Consider the following 21,101-nt stretch of genomic DNA (forward strand, 5'->3'; position numbering starts at 1 on the left):
TATCTGTGTTAACTCAGATTAAGCCGTCTAATCTGAGCTGCTGTTAACTTGTAATTTCTGAGGCGTGTGACTTGGATGAATTTATCCTCAGCAGCAGAGGTAAGTCTTGGTCTTCCTTTCCTGGGCGCTTGATGGTTTTTGCACCTGTACCTCAAAGTACTTCAAAGTTTTAGCAATTTTCTGGACTGACTGACCTTCAGTTCTTAAAGTAATGATGGACTTTTGTTTCTCTTTACTTAGCTGATTTGTTCTTACCATAATGTTCAATAAGCATGTTAAGTGCGTATATTTTCCCTTTTTTCTGAGTCTGTTTGCTCATGCTAAATAAAATGTGATTGATATAGATTAAAAATGAATGATTTTTAATCGTGATTAATCAGAATTAATCCACAGTAACCCTGTGATGAATCTGATTAAAAATTGTAATTGTTTGACAGCACTAATATATTAGTGTATACTTGCCTATTAATATATAGGTTTTTTTTAAAGTTGCATTTCACAGGAGAGAACCTGTTCTAAAGATTGAAGAAAACTATTCAAATTCTCTTTGAATTTAAGCATACATTCTTTGTGTTTATTCTCCATTTACTTTATTATATTGCATAAATGTCTGTTTAAGCTTAAATATAAAGTTAAAAAAGTATAATTGCAGCCAAAAAGTGTAACTGCTATAATACAGTACACAATGTAATTATTTACAAAAACAAACAAACAAAAAAACCCTAATCTAAACTAAACTAAGCAGTGTAGTCACATTCATTCTAAAGTGGTCAGCTCGCCATGCCTCATAACCATAACCAATAACCACTGGCACCTCAATATATTGGGACTCATCAATAAAATAATTTAAAAAAATTTCTGAAAGATTGCACCTGGTAAAAAAGAATGCATCTCAACCAGTTCACTGAAGAAGTCTCATCAGAAGAGTTGCTTACAAGACATGAACACAGCTCTAGCCACCATCCCAATATCTCTAAAAAGAATGAGATCACATATGCCTCTTCCCCAGTAATCTTAGAAACAATGCATACTCAGAAACAGTATGAGCTCAAGGATGCATGTAAAGAAACAATCTCCCAGAACAGGAACTAGTCAATTTGACAAAAGCAGGTCTAGTCTTTGGAATTAAGAGCTGGACAGGAGCAAGAAGTGACATGATCCACACCTATGGAAGAAGAAACTAATGGCACTCCATGAATGACTGGCAGCACAAATAGAGCAACTGGTAATTAGTGGGTGGTATCGATGATACTGATCCGATACAATAAATAAAATACGTTTTTGTACAAAGTATCTTTTATTGTATCTCAAATTATAGCATCATAATGATTACAGGACATCAGATTACTAGTTCTTATCACTTAATAATGCAGAATTCATCATATAGAAATAAAAAAACTGAAGTTGTGCGCTATTTGAGCATGTTGCCTGCCTGCAGCACTAAAGCACTCCGTGAGTGACGTCTGTCTCGCCCTAGCAGCACCTGTCCCTGTCCACTCCTCCTCTTCAGTTCACCTCAACATACGCTCGTCATTTTCTGTGATATGATTTACTCTGAGATGTTTGACAAGGTTAGTGGTGTTGCCACAACACCTCACTTTCTTGCCACATGTATCGCAAACCACATCTCGGCTGTTTGTGGATGTAAACTACGTCAGCACATGACTACAATTACGCTCAGCCATTGTTGTGAGTGCGCATGCCAAGGGGCTGCGACACATTTATGCAGCCGTATTTCGCACATGACTATGAAAGGTGGAAGAGGAAGTAGTTCCTTCCAATGTAGACAATCCGAATGATATAGTTTCTTTCCACTGTGTACCTGTTAATGATAAACTACAAATTTCCCCTAAATTACTAAAATATCGATATTTTAATGTGAGAATCAATTCCAGAACATAAATGATTGGTATCGGAGGAATCGATATTTCAGTATCGATCCGCACATCACTACTGGTAATAGGAGATGTTCACCCAGATTGGCTCACAGTGTTACTGGAGCACAAGTATCTGGTTAGGCACCATGTTTCTAGGAGTTTTAGGGCAAAGTTCAATAAAAGATTTTTTCTAAATTTAGAAGCAGGAAATGTCTTTAAAACATTTCTGAAGTTTAACTAATCGGTTAAACTGCAGGATTGGTAAAAAATGGTTTAAAAATAATATAGTTGCTGCACAGAGGTCTAGCAAGACAAGTACAGAGATTAGTCCACTGTTAGAGGCCAATGTTGTTTCTGTACTGTGGTGAGTTCTGAAGCTGCATTCATCATATTTAAGATTGAAGCATTAATTAACAGTATGACTCAAACAGTCTTGTAGGAATGGAGTCTAAAAGACATGTGATGGTTTGGAGAAAGCGATAACAGAAGTTAACTCATAAAGTTTCATTCGCTTTTTCCTCTACTCATTTCCAGTTAAGTCCTTTCTAGATTTTGATCCAAAAACACACATTATAAATATGTATAACGAGTAGAGAGTCTGCTTGTATACCTGTCTGCATTATCTCAGGTGCATTTTGCTGCAGAAGCACATCCTGCTGCAAACTGCAGCAGCAGCAGAAGCTGCATAGACTGACCCACTTTTAGAACTGAGTGGGAGTGCAGTGTTTGCTTCTCATCTCGATGGGAAGAAGGGGTGCTGAGTGCTGGATAAAGGAACAAATGTCGTCTGTAGTTCACCAACATCCCCTCAGGTCACATCCACACACATGTGCAACCACATCTGAGCTTGGCACGGAAAACGTCGGGGTGTCAGATAGTCTGACAGACGCACTGCTGGGCCCAGCAGTGTACTCTCTGAAGGCCTGTCACTGTCATAGCTCTTCTCACCGTTACTGTGCTAATCACTTAGCCTGTCCACCACCTAGCACTCCACTATGCTGTTGATCAGCTTTCCATCTCTCGACATTCTTTTCCACTTTGTTTTCCTTTTTCAGCAAGACATCAAATAGTTTTATCCACAAATGTGAATCGTGATAATTAATGGCACACAATGTTTCTCATTTAAAATCTAATCTAAAAGAGGTGGACACAAATTATCCAACCCTAATTGAAAAGCTAAAAGCAATAAAACAGCCTTCCTCTACCTTAATGTGATTCTTGAATGGGTGGGGAATGAAGTACTGTGCTTAGAGGTGGGTAGTATCAGTAGCGGTGAGGAAGTTTCAGTAACTTTGGTGCTGCTTTTTTACACAAAGTTCCGAAACACCGTCAGTGGGCACATTTTCAGGGAGCAAAATTACAAGAGAGCTATTTGCGTTAATATTAAAATTGCTGTCCATATTTCTGCTGAGGATGGCTTACAAAACTGGATAATGCACATCTGTCTCAATAATTCACAATTGTTTATGATCCTTTTTACAGCCACTTTTCAGCTACGAGAGTGACTGAGCTCATGAGACATTCACAACACAAGAGAAATATTTGAAATTATTTTTATTTTACCCAAAAGGATGAAACTATTTCCAAAAGGTAAAAATAAAGTATTTTAGGGGCAGCAAGATAGTACGCTGGTTAACAGTATCAAATCAAAGCAAGAAGGTCCAAGGAGGTCGGGAGATATGAATGTGAGCATGAAGGATTATCTGTTTTCTGTATGTTGGCCAAGTGATAGACTGGTGACCTGTCCATAGTGTATCCTTCTTCTTGACCCTATGACAGGAATTAGTGATGGGAATTCCGGCTCTTTTTAGAGAACCAGCTCTTTTGGCTCGGCTCACTTGTTGCTTTAGTTAATTTATTATCAACAACAATATAAAATTATGCACAAAAGGAATTACTAATGTAAAAAAAGGGTGGTTTTATTTATATATGTCTATATATAAATATATACGGTGGCCCTTAGAGACAAAGCACGTACAAACTCCAAAACACATTGCCAGCGTTAACTGAACTTCCAAAACAGAGCTACCTAGATCACTTAACCCTCTGGGGTCCAGGGTATAATTGGCCATTTTTGACTACTTTTGATTTTACCTCTATATTTCAGCTTTAAAATATGTTTTTCTTGCCTTGTTTGGTATCATTATTTGTCTCCTAGAGACAAAGCACGTACAAACTCCAAAACACTTGCAAACTCCAAAACACTTGCAAACTCCAAAACACATGCAAACTCCAAAACACATGCAAACTCCAAAACACATACAAACTCCAAAACACAACGGAAGTGCTCCAGGACGCTAGGGGCAGTGTTGAGCTTTTGTTACCTAGTAACTACACAAGCCAGGATGTACCAATGACCGGATTTGGGGTCTGCAGCCCTTAAAGGCCGCATTTTAAGGCCGATTACGTCACAGCGACACGGCGAAGGCTGTCCCAATTCAAAGGCTGCTCGAAATGCGGCCCTCAAATGCGTCCTTAATTTCCCTGAATTTTAAGGATGGGTTGGTGTAGCCTTTATGGCCCAACATATCCCAGATTTCATAGCGCGGCTGTGGTGTGGATAATTTTGCCGAAAAAAACGGCGGAAGCGGAGCCGCCGAAGAGTAAACCTTCAGAAGTAAGTACTGAATATGATGTCACTTATTTATGCGCAAATGTTTTTTATAATGAAGAACATTAAAACATTACTGTTGGCCTCATGTCGGGAAAGTTATGTGACATTAGCGATGTTTGTACTAACTTGGTTTTAAAGCCTTTACTCCAAAATATACGCTGTTCAATAGTTGACTTTAATCTTACAGAGAATGTGATGATTTTATGGATAATTAAAGTCAGTCATATATCCACAAACACAACAGGTTGAAAGTCAGTGATGCTGCTCGGTTTGCAGTCCTGAATATCACAGCACAAGCAGGATTCACTGCACTGTTAATGTTAGCTATGTTATATTGCTGCCTCTGTTCGGTGGTGTCGAGCCAAACGGACTTTAACGTGTGTTTGAACGAGCTGACGGTTCACTCGTTAAGCTGAAAGAAAGATGCTTTAATCACAGGAGTCACACATGTGTCCACTGTACCATCTAGGAACTCTTGTTTCGTAATAACACAATCCTCCTTCTTTTGTGCTGTTTTGTAGCAGTGTATACACCTGAGACTGTCACCTGTCTGTCTGTCCTGCACTCTCTCTCTTTTTCTTTCTCTCTGATTGTGTAATAAAAGTATGAACATGTATTTATAAGTTACACTTGTGTTTGAATCCTGCAGCTTATCACGCATTTGATTTCCATGTGTGACAACTGCAAGTGTCCAGAGTGAGGACAGACTGAGGGACCCACTGCTGCACATCATCTGTGAGGCTTTGCACCCCTGATGATCCACCAGGACTCAGCAGTGTGTGAGGAAGAGGAGGAGGAAGAGCCAGCAGCAGCTGACAGATGGAGAGAATAGACAGACTGTTCCCTGTTTGTGAAGGACTGCTAGGAAAGTTTAACATAACTAATTGTCTGTCCTGAATCAGTCTTATTAGGTAATGTTCAAATAATTTTAGCATTCCAGTGTTTGCAGTGTGGGAGAAAGTACTCAGGGCCTTCAAGTTACACACTATGAAAGGAAGAAACAAGTTTAATATTCAGAAACCTAAAGTATGTATCAGCAGCTGAATGGACCTAAAAATAAATGTTTGTTTCAGTTCTATGAAGCTTTGAGTATTTTGGATTAGTAGCAGTGCTGTGTTTGTTGCATCATATTGCTGTAATTTTTTATATGCTTTATATATTCTGAGGTAAGTTGATCTATAGTGTTACATCATATTCTATAAGGATGTTATGTGTTTGTATACTTTCTGCCCAGTTTGACCCATTTAGCAGAAGTCAGCCTGTTTAAGGCTCTGATATCTATTCTGTATGACTTAAAGCATGGTCTGATTTTCTCACCCAATAAAGGAATATTCAATATATCAGTCTACTCTTCATTTTATCAGAAACAGTTATCACAGCTCATATAATTTCTTTTTACACACGTATGTAAGCAATGAGCCAAATTTAGTAATGCCAACATACTGAAGGAACAACATTTGTCTCTTATATATGATACACCTATATATGCACTGTCAAAGATACTTGTCTTTGAGTGAAGATTTAAGGTGATAAGACCTATAAATAACTGCAACTTGAATCTGTACTGAGGCTCAGTATTTGACACAGAGTTCATGTTCACTGCTGTAATAGCTAATAATGATTAATATAATAACTATAATATTGGCCATATTATATTTACATTACCAAAGTGATATGACTTTAGTCTCATGAACAACATTAGCTAATTGTTATTTACTAACTAATCTTAAATGACTTGAACAGTCACAGAAATGAAGCCCAAAAATCATGTTTTACTGTCCTGTGGTCTCAGCCTCAGATACTTATCAAATCACACAAAGCTCTTGTAGAAACAAACAAACAAATGAACAAAATATGTTTTCCTTCATTTCTGTCAAACAAAGTTGTATGACACGTTTCCAGCGGTTAGTATCATGGTTGCTAGGCAACCTGGGAAGCGCGACAGAGACTAGACCGTCCCATACAGACAAACTTGCCGTTTATTTTGCAAATCGAGCTCAACACTGCCCCTAGCGTCCTGGAGCACTTCTGTTGTGTTTTGGAATTTGCATGTGCTTTGGGGTTTGCATGTGTTTTGGAGTTTGCAAGTGTTTTGGAGTTTGCAAGTGTTTTGGAGTTTGCATGTGTTTTGGAATTTGCAAGTGTTTTGGAGTTTGCAAGTGTTTTGGAGTTTGCAAGTGTTTTGGAGTTTGCATGTGTTTTGGAGTTTGCATGTGTTTTGGAGTTTGCAAGTGTTTTGGAGTTTGTACGTGCTTTGTCTCTAGGGGCCACCGTAGCACAGTTTATCTAAATTCAGACAAAAAATTCAAAATCCAAGTAGAAAAAAGCTATATTTTTTACTGTAAAACCCACAAACATGTTTAACGAATCATTTTCTTAACTTGAAATGCAAATAGAAATTGTACATTTCTAAAAATTATGCACAAGATTTGCAAACAACAAAGTTATATGGTACTATTCACCTAAAAATGCAGCCAAGGCCTCAGGCGTTTTTTATATAACCATTTAAATCTATTTACAGAACAATCAGGTGTTCTGCATCAAATAAGAAGGCACACAAATTATTTGTGCCAGTCCAAAAAATGTAGTTTGTGTTCAGTATAAGACAGAGGAGAACAGCACAGGCCTAAACCCTGCAGGTCTGACAGCAGTAGGTGCATCAGTCCAGTTTTCCATGTGGGAACAGCGTTTACACTTAATCTGCCTTTTATGGCTTTTTAGAGCAAATATGAAATTCAGCAGTCTAACTGACACATAATACAAGACAATAACTACACAACACATATAACTATAGCCTCCAAACACGCTAAACGTCACTAATGACGTATGAAATATATACACATATGAAAACTTGCTCTCTCTCTCTTTCTTTCGCTCGCCCGCTTTCCGTCGCGGGTGTCACCCCTAAAAACTTCCCCTTCTCCCTAAACAATAGTGATGGGTCGTTCGCGAACGAAATGGCTCTTAGAGCCGGCTCTTTGAAGTGAACGATGCGAGCCGGCTCCTTATTGGGAGCCGTGAGGTTGTTTTTTTTTCTTTCTCTCACCCTCTCTCTCGCCCTTTTTTCCGCTAAACTCCGCACGCGCGGCCTGTACTTTGCGCTGGGCAGAGGGGGGAGGGGCGTTACACTCACAGTAGCACAGGAACAGAGCCAGAGAGAAAGAGAGCGAGGGACAACAACTTCACATTAGAAAGGTATAGTAATCATCCACTATTTTCAGTTGCAGATGATAAAGGATTCAGAAATCATGCAGGCCCATATGACAGAGAATATGCATCGTCTTTTTTGTTTTAATATTTTAATTTATATTTAATTGTGTTGTGGTTTGCAGTGTTTTGTGTTGTTTCACGTTAAATTTGTTTAAAAGGAAAAAGCTGAAAATTTAAATAGTTAAAAATTTAAAATGTAAATAGTTGTTTTTTGTATTATATGATTTATTTATTACATTTTATGTGGAGTGAATAAATAAAGTATATTTATGGTGGCCCTTAGAGACAAAACACGTACAAACTCCTAAGCATGTACAGACTCCAAAACACGTAAAAACTCAGAAGCACATACAAACTCAGAATCACGTACAAAAGACAACAGAAGTGCTCCAGGATGCTGGGCGCAATGTTGAGCTTTTGTTACCTAGTGGCTACACAAGCCAGGAAGTATCAACAACCGGATTTGGTGTGTGGTAGTAACAGGTAAATGAACTTTTTTTTTTTAATTATTTGAATAAATATGAGTGCTTGTCTATAAATACACAAACAATACACACATGCTTTCAACTGTGTAATTTAAGTGATCTGGGTAGCTCTGTTTTGAAGTTCAGTAAACGCTAGAAATGTGTTTTGGAGTTTGTACGTGCTTTTTGGAGTTTGTATATGCTTTAGAGTTTGTACGTGCTTTGTCTCTTGGGGCCATATATAAACATATATAAATAAAACCCCTTTTTTTAACATTAGTAATTCCTTTTCTGCATAATTTTATATTATTGCTAATGATTAAATAATTAAAGCAACAAAACAACCTGAAGAGCCGGTTCGGAGCCGAAAGAGCCGGCTCTTTTTAGTGAGCCAAGCTGAAAGAGCCGGATCTCTAAAAAGAGCCGGAAATCCCATCACTACTAAACAACCAAATGTCACATGTTGCCTTATCATTTTTTTTTTGATTGGCTGACATGGTAAACTCTAACACCAATAGGGAAGGGGTGTTTTTTCTTTTTCTTTTTTCACTCACAAGCGGAGAGTGTTTGCTAGCGCTTTCTGTAGAAAACGCCGTTTTTACCGTTCTTCCCGCTGTAAACGCCACTGTTTTGTTCAGAAAAAAACATCGCGTGTACTTTTTATCATAACTCTGGTTTTACGTGGCCCATTGACACAATTCAAAAACTGGTATATAGTTTGAAGTCCGCACTTTCGACCCAAATTGAAATGGAGACTCTGACATGCTGCATCTTGTGGCTGTGTCCTCTTAAATTGGTCATGTGATTTTGATGCAGGCGCGTCCCGCGACCCCAGAGGGTTAAACAGGGGCGATTTTAGCCCAGTTTTGGAGGTGCTTCAGCACCCCCAAAATGAATCAAAGCACCCCCAAAGATGCCTTACTTTTTTGAAAATATTTGCTGTTTGTGGGACACACTACTAAAAGTATAAAAAGCATACAGTACTTAATTGAGATGGAACATTTAAACAACAAAAGTATAGATAACCCCTCCCCCCTCCCAAAATGGTTTGTTCCAGCTCGGCTCTCTCCTACCCGCTCTAGCGCCGTTGCTGCCAGAGCAATGGTGGCTGAGACGCAGTGGAGCAGAGGTGGAAGTGCCTGGCTTAAAACAGGACATATTAGCTGCATTTAACTTTCAGTTACTCTTTATATAGTTAGGTAGGAGTCAGACCATGTTTCTTTTTAACTGAAAAACATTACACCAGGTAACCTGCTGTGTTGAAAATAGGGCTGCCACGATTAGTCGACTAGTCACGGTTACCTCGACTATCAAAATCATTGACGACTGATTTAATAGTCGACGGGTAGTTTGAAGCTTTGTAAGATCACAAAAGACGCAGGAACAAGTAGTATAATTTAAGAGTGTAATAACGGACTGAAACAGAAGATGGCAGCACTGCATGTACAAGGATGCCAGCTGCCGTTAAACCCCGAAGAAGAAGAAGGAGCTGTATCCCAGAGTTCATAGCGCAGCCTAGCTCAGTTTCCAACAATGGCGGCAGCTAGTTAGTTTTAATACTACTCTTATTATTCTTTCTGGGTCACAAAATAAACGTTTAGCATATTTTCAGGTGAGAATGTAGCTGTGTAAACCTCAAACATCTGCTCAGTTTATCAAGACACCACATATTTTCAAAAGCGCTCCGACTTTTTCCGAGACGTCTGTTACCCACTAGCTTGATAGCTAGCCGGGGGCAAGGCTCACTAGAGCCCGTGAGAACACCGGACTCCGGCAAATCGTTTTCAAACCCACTGCGGTCTTTCGCTACTCAGGTTAAACATATATAAGTCACTTAGATAACTTAAAAATGTTATTGTTTGGCTTTTTTTAGTATTTTATTTGTTCCTGAGTAAATCGGTTAGGCTGAGATTAAAGTTATAGTTTTTACACAGCTGAATAAACATCAAGCAGACAACTGATTATCAGAAGTGTGAGATGCTCGAGAATATACTCCGGTGTCCCGTTATATTTTAGATAACAAGGAGTTTATTAAACTTCACCGAAACAATCTGCAAATTTCATTAAAATTTAATAAACTATCATCTTGTCTTTATTTTTAGTTAGCACATACCTTAAACACTTAAAGCTGTAAGCTAATGATAGTTATATGAGAGCAGATGCATGCTGGTGCAATAAGCTGTACGCTGTACATCCAATGGATGCATGATCTGATTAGTCGACTAATTGCAAAAATAATCGGTGACTAGTCGACTATCAAAATAATCGTTTGTGGCAGCCCTAGTTGAAAACGTGTTTTCCGACGATGTCTGCTCTGTAGTAAAATTAGCGATATTTGACTGCCCTGTTGATCTCATTGAAATGTATACAGCCTATTGAAAAACTAAAACTTAACATTGTCCGTAGCCTGCTTTTGTTACCACTGTCCTGTTTGAAATGTAATGAGAGAAAATGGTTATTTTGCCATATGTGCATGTGCCAAAATTTGACCCAAGGTACTAACTAGCTAACTGACTGGATGCCCATTAACCTTATAACTCCTGTTGTGTGTGTGTGTGTGTGTGTGTGTGTGTGTGTGTGTGTGTACAGATTGTCAGTCCAAAGAGGGAGAGAGGAAAGAGGGGAACATGAGGACAAAGTACAAGATCAGGAAGTACCAGGTAAGAAAACAGACAGGGAGTACTAACAGGCAAAACAGTAACTGTTAAACTGGCAAAGAAAAAGAAAGACAAACAACTAATACAAACAACTCATACAATCTGGAAGTTGTGTTCTCCCTATATTAAAGCTGCTATACAGAATCTGCAAAACAAACTGGGTTGTCAGCCCTGGCACTGCATTACCATATTGAGCTTCAGTCAGAGGAAGTCACGGTTGCCAAAGACTTTATAAAGCTCAAGAGTGAGGCTGGTGCCATTCCAGATATGTTAACATTGTACAATCTTCTGGATAATCAGATCTTCCCCAAACTGAAAACTGTTATTCAGGTTGCCCTAACAAACCCAGTTAGCAGCTGTAGCTGTGAAAGGTCTTTTAGTGTCTTGAGTCAGCTCCATACCTGGCTGAGAAGGACCATGGGTCAAAGCAGACTCCAGCACCTGGCTGTGATGTCAGTTGAGCAAGAGATGCGTGAGAGACTTGACCACCAAAATGTGATAGACAGATTTACCAACCTCAAGGTGAGGCGACATAGGTTAAAAGAAAAGAAAAAATCTGCAGAGCCATAGTAGTATCTGCAGTAAAGATCTTTTCATACATTGTATACATTGTACCAAAGGCTAAGTGTCTCCATTTTCTAATAATATATTGTATATTTCAAGGACTCTTCTATTTTTGGAGTGTATTTTTTATGTATCTGTATTGTATTATACATACACTTTAGAAGTGAATCTCTGTCCAAAAAATGCACACAGTTTATTTTTTACTCACTGTATAAAACCCCTGTGATTTGTGTATATAGACTGTTCCACGGACCCCCTCTAATCACTGCTAAGATGGTACATTCCTCCCATCCCTTGTTTTGTGTTTGCGCTGGTTTGCTGTGATAGCGCTGGTGGAGCTGGGCTGTTGTACTGAACATGTGTCGTGCGTGTGCGTGAATGATAAGTAAGTGCCTTATATTTGTTTGTTCTATGGTTGTAACTTATCATATACTTGCCTATGTACATTGTGTGATGCTTTTATAGAGTTTTCCAGCAGTTTGTGTAGCCACAAGTCACTGTACATTCACGTTGATTCGACCAAAATGGCGCTACCCTTGTGAACTGAGCTGCCCAAAGTAAAGATGGAGTCTATCCCTGTGCAGCAGCCCATTTGTGTCCACCAGGGGGTGGGGTTTAGTCATTTTGGAATTAGATTTCTGTTCAACCCTTTCTGTATTATTTAGATCAGTTTGGTTGACTTTAATTGTTTGCTAATTGTAATTTCTGTTATTTTACAGAACCACACACACATACACTTACATATACTCACACGAATTCACTCCTGGAGATGTTTTGGATTAAAGGAACCTAAACTATCATTGCTGTGGACCCTCTCTTTCATCATATAAGTCACCTGTGCCTTCTGACCGAGGATAGGAAAATCCTGCTGTAATTCGCCAGTTTATTAAGCACACACATGTCCAGTTCAAGTGGTCCTTCGAGCCGGATGTAATTACAGCTTTTCCTAACATGGCGACATCCCGATATGATGAAGAACAACAAGGTGCCCGGCGCAGGAGACCACATAGGGTTCCAAGATATCTAGATGACTTCATCTGGACCTATCCCCCCCAGCCGACTAACCCAATTCCACCGAATACTAACGCAACTACTCCAATACACCAAACAGCTGGTATCGACAGCTCACCAGAGATGGAGAGAATAAGGAGGATGGAGCAGTGTGTTACTCAGGTACAGGAGCAGATGAGGGAGATACAGAGCACTATACAAGTGTCTTTGAACCTTGGCCAAAGAACCCCCCAAGTACAGTTACAAACCCAGGTCCGGAGCCATAGTATGCCTTTACTAACTGTGGATAATAATCCTACACAAGATCCTCCTATGGGCGGACTAGGAAACATCCCTCCCAAATCTCCAGTAATACCTGGCCCTCAGTTTCATACTGTACAGCAGACCTCCCCTTCCACAGCTCATCATGTTGATAACCCTCAACTATTACAGTCAACAGCTCCTACTCTCCCTGTTAACCAACCTATTCCTCAGCCCCCTCTATATGTCCACTCTTCTATGCCATCAGCTGCTCAGCCAACACCAGTGGTACCCCGGTCTGCATTTACAGCAACTGACCAGCCACATCCTCCCTGGTATCAACAAAGAGACCTGAATTGGCCATCATCAACCCCACAGAGGTCTGTGCCACACAGTGCTGCTCAGTTTAGTACCCCTGGCACTATGCAGTACCCTGTCACGCTGCCACCCGGCATGCCCTTTCCAGGTTATCTGCCTTGGACTTCAGGCCCACCTCTCAGTCAGCCATACGTTACACCAGTGCTGCCACCTGCTGTTAGCTCACAGTATACCTATCAGTATCCTGCTCCAGCTGCACCGCCACCTGTCAGTTCACAGCATGATGTAATTCAGAGCAGCCCACAACACTCCTCATCTCTGCTTTCCTCTCAGAGACCGAACTTGATGGAGATGGCTATTTCCTCTTCATATGGCATTCCTAAACCCAATCTGATCCGTTTCACCACAGGAAAAGAGAGTGATTTTCTGCTACTGAAGAAAGGTCTGGATGGAGTTTTGGGACCACACCCACATCTATCTGAGGATTACAAATTCCAAGTACTGCTGGATCATCTAAAGTTTCCTCCTGCATTTCAGCTTGCAAAGAGATATGTGCATGACCCTATGCCCTTCACTAAAGCAATGCAGGCTCTACAGCAGCGCTATGGACAACCACGCCAATTAGTCCAAGGTGAAATTAACAACATTTTGAGAGCTCCTACAGTGAAAGCTGGAGATGCACAGGGGTTTGAAGACTTTGCTCTATCAGTTAGTAGTCTGGTGGGACTACTAAACTCCATGGAAGGACCTGCTAAGAGCGAACTACAGTGTGGCTCCCATGTGGACAGGCTTTTGAGTAAACTCCCCTTCTCCTATCAAGACAGTTTTGCTGAATATTGTCTTGCAAAGGGCATCTTGCAGAGTGACTCAGCTAACACCTATACTCTCCCTGACTTTGCACAGTGGTTGGAGAGGAAGTCACAGGCCATACAGATATCACGAAGGGCTACAGAAAGCTACATATCTGATAAACCCCGTTCAGATCATAGAGACAAGTCATCACGACCATTAAAGACATCCTCATCAGTCTACTATGGCACAGACAAGCCTACAACACTGACGGCTAATACCACTTCAGCCCCTACTGACAGTAAACAACCTATGAAAGGGAAGAAAAGAGAGAAATTCAAACCATACTGCCCCTTCTGTAGCAGTACAGAACATTACTTGAGTTCCTGTTCTGACTTCAGCAAGCTGAGTACTACACAGATTATTACGTGGATTAATGACAATAAGAGATGCTGGAGATGTGGTCGGAGTCACCAGCCTGACAGTTGCAATCTGAAGAAATCTTGTGCTACCTGTGGAGAACAACACCTGCAGATCCTTCATGAAGCTGCCTCCAGCTCAAACAAGAGTATCCTGACATTGAGTACAGCTTCCAGCATGGTGTATTTGGACCAAGTCACTCATTCAGGTAGAGTCATGCTTAAAGTGGTCCCAGTTACCCTCCACAATAATGGGCGATCTCTGTCCACCTACGCCATTCTTGACGATGGATCAGAGCGAACTATTGTTCTATCTGCAGCAGTTCATTACCTGCAACTAAATGTCACAGAGGAGTCCCTCAAACTACGAACCATCAGGCAGGAGGTGTCACAGTTACAAGGCGCATCTGTTTCTTTCGAACTAAGCGCACCCAGCTCTCCCCAAATCAAACATCACATCAGACGTGTTTTTACTGCTAAAGAACTTAATCTGGCAAAACAATCCTGTCCAGTGGACATACTCCGTCAGAGATATCCACATCTGGCTGACGTTCCTATCCAAGCATTTAAGGATGTGCAGCCTATGCTTCTTATAGGCTCAGATAATGTCCAGCTCATCACCCCTCTGTCACCTGTCAAAGTTGGTCCACTAGGCAGCCCTGTTGCTATCAACACTAACCTCGGTTGGGCCATCCAGGGACCGGCTACCTTTCTACATCTACCTACTGAAGCTTCATGTCTGCACACATCCCTGTTACCAACTCCCTCTCAAGCGCTAAGACAGAACGTTGAGAAGCTGTGGCAGTTAGATGTGCTCCCCTTTCGATCAGAGAAAGAGGTAACTCGCTCTAAACAAGACAAAGAGGCACTGGAGTTACTGCAGAAAACCACAGAACGTGTACAGGTAGATGGGATAGCTCGTTATGCTACTCCTCTGCTCCGCCGCAGAGACTCCCCTAAACTACAAACTGGTTATGAAGCAGTGATGGCTCTCCTTCGGTCCACAGAGAAGCGCCTGGTTAAAGATCCTGATCTAGCGGCTGTGTACAATGCCGAAATACACAAACTGGAGCAAGCAGGTTATGTAAGAAAACTCACTCCTGAAGAGGCAAACCGCACAGATGAATCCTGGTTCATTCCCCATCATATTGTGCATCATAACAATAAGCCCAGGATAGTTTTCAACTGTTCCTTCCAATACAGGCAAGACTGCCTTAATGACCAGCTGCTACCAGGTCCAACTCTCGGTGCATCCTTAATAGGTGTCCTGTTGAGATTTAGGGAGCACCCTGTTGCTGTGAGTGGGGATATACGAGGTATGTTCCATCAGGTGCGGCTTCTCCCACATGACCGGGCCCTGCTGAGATTCGTGTGGAGAGATATGGAAAGAGATCGGAGCCCGGACATTTATGAGTGGTGTGTCCTGCCCTTTGGAACCACATGCAGCCCCTGTTGTGCCACATATGCCCTTCAGCGCCATGTGCAGGATCATAAAGATGGCAATGAACAAGTACTAGACTCAGTGCTGTGCTCATTTTATGTCGATAACTGTCTGCAATCTCTGCCCTTCGCTTTGCAGGCACGACCACTTGTCGATAACATCAGAGAGCTGCTATCTACTGGTGGTTTCGAAATCCGACAGTGGGCCAGTAACTACCCAGAGGCCGTTGCTCATCTCCCCACTGAAGCGAAGTCCCCTACCTGCGAGCTGTGGTTGACTGAACATCAACCAGATCCTCAAGAACCAACCTTAGGCTTGGCATGGCACTGCTCCACAGACCAGATCGCCTACAGATGTCGGCCAGTGGTTCCTCAGGAGTCAACCATGAGAAACATCTACAGCATCCTCGCCTCTCAATACGACCCACTGGGTTTCATCAACCCCTTCACGACCCGGGCCAAGGTTATTGTTCAACGTCTGTGGCAGAACGACAGGAACTGGGATGATCCCATCGAGGGCGAGTTACTCCAGCGGTGGCAAGAGTGGGTGAGTGAGCTACAGTATCTACCAGAAATCTGTCTGCCTAGATGCTACACAGCCCCAGCAACCCAAGAGGGAACTTTCCAGCTGCATGTTTTCTGTGATGCTTCAGAGAGTGCTTACGGAGCAGTGGCATATTTGAGATTTAAATCAGCAGAACATGAGGTCCACACTGCCTTTATCATGGCCAGATCACGTGTGGCCCCCCGCAAGAAACTGTCGATTCCCCGTTTGGAGTTGTGTGCTGTACTGGCTGGGGCACAACTGTCCAGACTCCTCCTCAGTGAGCTTACTCTGCCCATTAGTGAGACTACTTTATGGACCGATTCTACTACTGTGTTGAATTGGATTCAGTCTGAGTCCTGCCAATATAAAGTGTTTGTAGGTACTCGTATTGCTGAAATACAGGAGCTGACTGAGGCCGCCAGCTGGAGGTATGTCCCCTCGGCTTTGAACCCAGCAGATGACATCACCCGGGGAAAACCACTACGTGAGCTGTCAAAACCTAGCCAGTGGATGGATGGGCCCCCCTTCCTGAAACAAGCATCCGAGCAGTGGCCAGCACGACCTACTGTGAGTACAGACACTGAAGATAATACTGAGTTAAAGAAATCAGCTTTCTGTGCCTATGTTACTACAGATTTGGCACAGTCTGATCCTGCATACAACACTTGGGCTGATTTGGTGCAGGCTACCTACCTGTCTTCTCACGGGGCGGCTGCCCCTCCTATGTCAGCAGCACAACGACTAGAGACAGAAGTTCAAATTCTCAAACAGGCACAACAAGATAGCTTCCCTGTCGAAGTACACACACTTACATCTGGGAAAGAGGTGCAGAAAGACAGCAGACTGATTAACCTTTCTCCAGAATATGACAGTCAGCTTGGCCTCATACGAGTAGGTGGACGTCTCTGGCGGGCAGAGCAGATGGATACTGACACTCTGCATCCTATTGTGTTGTCACCAGACCACCCTACTACTCAGCTCATCATCAAAGACTACGATACACGTCTCCTGCATCCTGGTCCAGAACGTGTCTTTGCCGAATTGAGACGCAGGTATTGGATTTTAAGAGGCAGACAGGCCATAAGGAAGCATCAGTATTGCTGTTTGGAGTGTAAGAAGTGGAGAGCCAATCCTGTTTCACCTAAGATGTCTGATCTTCCTGCTACCCGCTTGCGATTAAATCAGCCGCCATTCTGGTCCACAGGAATTGACTGTTTTGGCCCTTTCACTATAAAGATAGGCAGGAGACAAGAGAAACGGTGGGGCATTATATTCAAATGCCTTACGACCCGCTGCATTCACCTCGACCTTCTCACTGGTATGGACACTGATTCCTTTCTCATGGCTCTGCGCAGATTTATTGCTCGAAGAGGAAAACCCTTTGAAATACTGAGTGATCAGGGCACCAATTTCAGAGGAGGAGACAGAGAGCTGCAGGAGGCATTCAAAGCGATGGAGCCACGATTGCAGGAGAAGCTCAGTGAACAGAGCATCACTTTCCACTTCAACCCTCCGCATGCCCCACATTTTGGGGGAGCCTGGGAACGGGAGATCCGTTCAGTCAAATCTGCACTTCAAGTTGCTCTCAAAGGTCAAGCGGTGCCAGAGGATTTGTTGCTTACTGTTCTTATTGAAGTAGAGGGTATACTTAATTCTAAGCCACTGGGATATGTTTCCTCGGATATTGCAGATGTTGATCCGATCACGCCAAATATGTTGCTCATGGGGCGGCGTGATGCTTCCCTTCCCCAGGCAGTTTATGGTACCAGAGAAAAACTTGGAAGGCGAAAATGGCGTCACAGCCAAGTCATGGCGGATCAGTTCTGGACTCAGTTCATTCAGCGCTACCTGCCTGGACTGCAGCCTCGCCAGAAGTGGAACCAGACTACTCCACCTTTGAAAGTGGGACAGACGGTCATGGTGGTGGACTATCAGCTCCCACGGGCTTCCTGGCCCGTAGGACAGGTAACACAGGTGTTTCCCAGCCCGGATGGACAGGTGCGAGTAGCTGAAGTCGCTATTGGGGAACATAAATACCAACGGCCTGTGTCAAAACTTATCACTTTACCTGAACTGTCAGCTGAATGTCCTTAGTTATATTCACATGGGTTTTTTAATGTTTACTAATGTGCTATACACATTAGGGGGCGGCTGTATAAAACCCCTGTGATTTGTGTATATAGACTGTTCCACGGACCCCCTCTAATCACTGCTAAGATGGTACATTCCTCCCATCCCTTGTTTTGTGTTTGCGCTGGTTTGCTGTGATAGCGCTGGTGGAGCTGGGCTGTTGTACTGAACATGTGTCGTGCGTGTGCGTGAATGATAAGTAAGTGCCTTATATTTGTTTGTTCTATGGTTGTAACTTATCATATACTTGCCTATGTACATTGTGTGATGCTTTTATAGAGTTTTCCAGCAGTTTGTGTAGCCACAAGTCACTGTATATTCACGTTGATTCGACCAAAATGGCGCTACCCTTGTGAACTGAGCTGCCCAAAGTAAAGATGGAGTCTATCCCTGTGCAGCAGCCCATTTGTGTCCACCAGGGGGTGGGGTTTAGTCATTTTGGAATTAGATTTCTGTTCAACCCTTTCTGTATTATTTAGATCAGTTTGGTTGACTTTAATTGTTTGCTAATTGTAATTTCTGTTATTTTACAGAACCACACACACATACACTTACATATACTCACACGAATTCACTCCTGGAGATGTTTTGGATTAAAGGAACCTAAACTATCATTGCTGTGGACCCTCTCTTTCATCATATAAGTCACCTGTGCCTTCTGACCGAGGATAGGAAAATCCTGCTGTAATTCGCCAGTTTATTAAGCACACACATGTCCAGTTCACTCACTATGAGCATCATTTATCATTTTTCCCCAGTAATTAAGGTTAGGATATGTATATATATTTTTTAATTCCAATCCATTCTTCTTTGGCAGCATTTTAATAACCTTGATCAGATTTGATGGTTTTGTTACAGACTTTTCAAAAAAGTGTTTTGCTTTTCTTTCAAAAATGTGGGGATTAAATTGTGTTAAAATGTACAAAACAGTGATGTCATGTTTTGTGACGAGGACCCAGGCACAGAGAGACTTGATGAATTTAAGAAACTTATGATTTAATAAAGAAATTTGCAGACTTGCACAGAGAGGGTAAAATTATGATGACTGATAATGGAGATGAAGACAACAGACGATGAGGACAGGGAGGAACAGGGGTTTAAATGCACCAAGGAGGCAGTCAGAGAGAACTCGGGACAACTGGAGGCATTTAGGGATGCAGGGACTGACAGAGACGGGGAAGAAGTCTTATTGTGATGAGTAAAGTTTACCTTGCCTGGATGGGCAGCTCTCTGGGTGCTCAACACCCCCAAAGCTCTGATCCTAGAATCGCCCCTGGGGTTAAATTACACAATTGAAAGTATATGTCTATTGTTTGTGTATTTATACACAAACACTCATATATATATTCAAATAATTAAGAGAAAATCCTCATTTACCTGTTACTACTACACACCAAATCCTGTCGTTGGTACCTCCTGGCTTCTGTAGCCACTAGGTAACAAAAGCTCAACACTGCCCCTAGCATCCTGGAGCACTTCTGTTGTGTTTTGGAGTTTGTACGTGTTTTGGAGGCTTCACGTGTTTTGGAATTTGAACATGCTTTGGAATTTGTACGTGCTCAAGGGGCCACTGTAAATATACTTTTATTTATTCACTCCACATAAAATGTAATAAATAAACTATAAAACACTACAAACCAACAATTTACATTTCAACTTTTAACTATTTAAATTTTCAGCTTTTTCCTTTTAAACAAATTTAAAGTGAAACAACACAAAACACTGCAAACCACAACAAGACGATATAAATTAAAATATGCAAAACAAAAACATTCTCTGTCATATAGCCTGGGATGATTTTTTGGGAGCAGGGCTCGCAAAATTTCAAAATCCCTGGTAGCCCTTCGGGCAGGGACTCTTCAGCTTTTGGTAGCCCAAAATAAATTTAAGTAGCCCGAATAAAAAAGAGAGCAATTTTTTGATTGATGTTTTGTTTCCTGTTTTGTTATACATTAAAGTATAATATTGTAAAGGAAACAAAACATTAATCAAAAAATTGCTGAAACACAAATTACAACATTGTATAAAAATTACAATCAACTCAAATACTTGGTTCTAATTGAACAGAAATTTCTATGAACTTGTAAGAACTGTGTAGAACATGAATCAGTCTGTGTCAGATCCTGAATTTGAAATTTCCACTGAAGTCACGGATAAGACGCAAGTGGAACCAAGATCTAGGCCATTTGCCTTTTGAAGTTTGCAAAGACTGCTAAATTTTGCCAGTGGTAGTTCACTCTTTGCAACATAGTACGCTGTTCTAAACAGATTTTTCAGGTTTATTTTTAGTATGTTATTTGCAATTCAGGGCTCGCAAAATCGCTAGCCCGACGTCCCGGGGCTAGCGATTTTTCCAGTCGGGCTACCAAAATCTAACTCAGCCCTGCCCGTCGGGCTATCGTAGGAAGGAAAATATATGTCTATGCTTTTGCATTCTTTCGCCAATGTAGCTGAGTAATTATGTCATTGGCCTCGATGAGCCACTGTCAATATGTGACATATTGAAATCGCGTTTGAATTTGCGCTCGCATTTTGCTTTCACTTTCATTTTGCGATCGCGCGGTGTGTAGAGAGCAGCAGCACTGATTGGTGAGTGATGATTAATTGCGCACCAATTCCTCTGACATCGTCTTATCACTCGTTAGCTTACTATTCAAACGCGACAAGTGAAAGCTCTCGCAGCAAGCTTAAACATGTGAGAGGTTGAGTGCGCAAAGAATCGCTGACAGTTATGTGAGTGCGTGTGTAAAAGCAGCAGGATTTAAGCTGGTATTTTAGTTCTGCTCAGCCAAATAAGACAGGTCAGGGTGAAGAAGGGGCA

At 41.7% G+C, this 21,101-nt stretch overlaps 1 long non-coding RNA gene across 1 annotated transcript; it reads left to right on the forward strand.

Moving 5' to 3' along the window:
* Nucleotides 1-9,011: 9,011 nt before the first annotated feature.
* LOC146502708 (uncharacterized) lies at nucleotides 9,012-10,818 on the forward strand. Its single transcript, XR_014869404.1, has 2 exons — nucleotides 9,012-9,777; nucleotides 10,755-10,818. It is a non-coding gene; the product is annotated as an uncharacterized LOC146502708 (long non-coding RNA).
* The last annotated feature ends 10,283 nt before the right edge of the window (nucleotides 10,819-21,101 follow it).

Source organism: Neolamprologus multifasciatus, chromosome 15 (genome assembly GCF_963576455.1).
Source record: "Neolamprologus multifasciatus chromosome 15, fNeoMul1.2, whole genome shotgun sequence".
Classification (NCBI taxonomy): Eukaryota; Metazoa; Chordata; class Actinopteri; order Cichliformes; family Cichlidae; genus Neolamprologus; species Neolamprologus multifasciatus.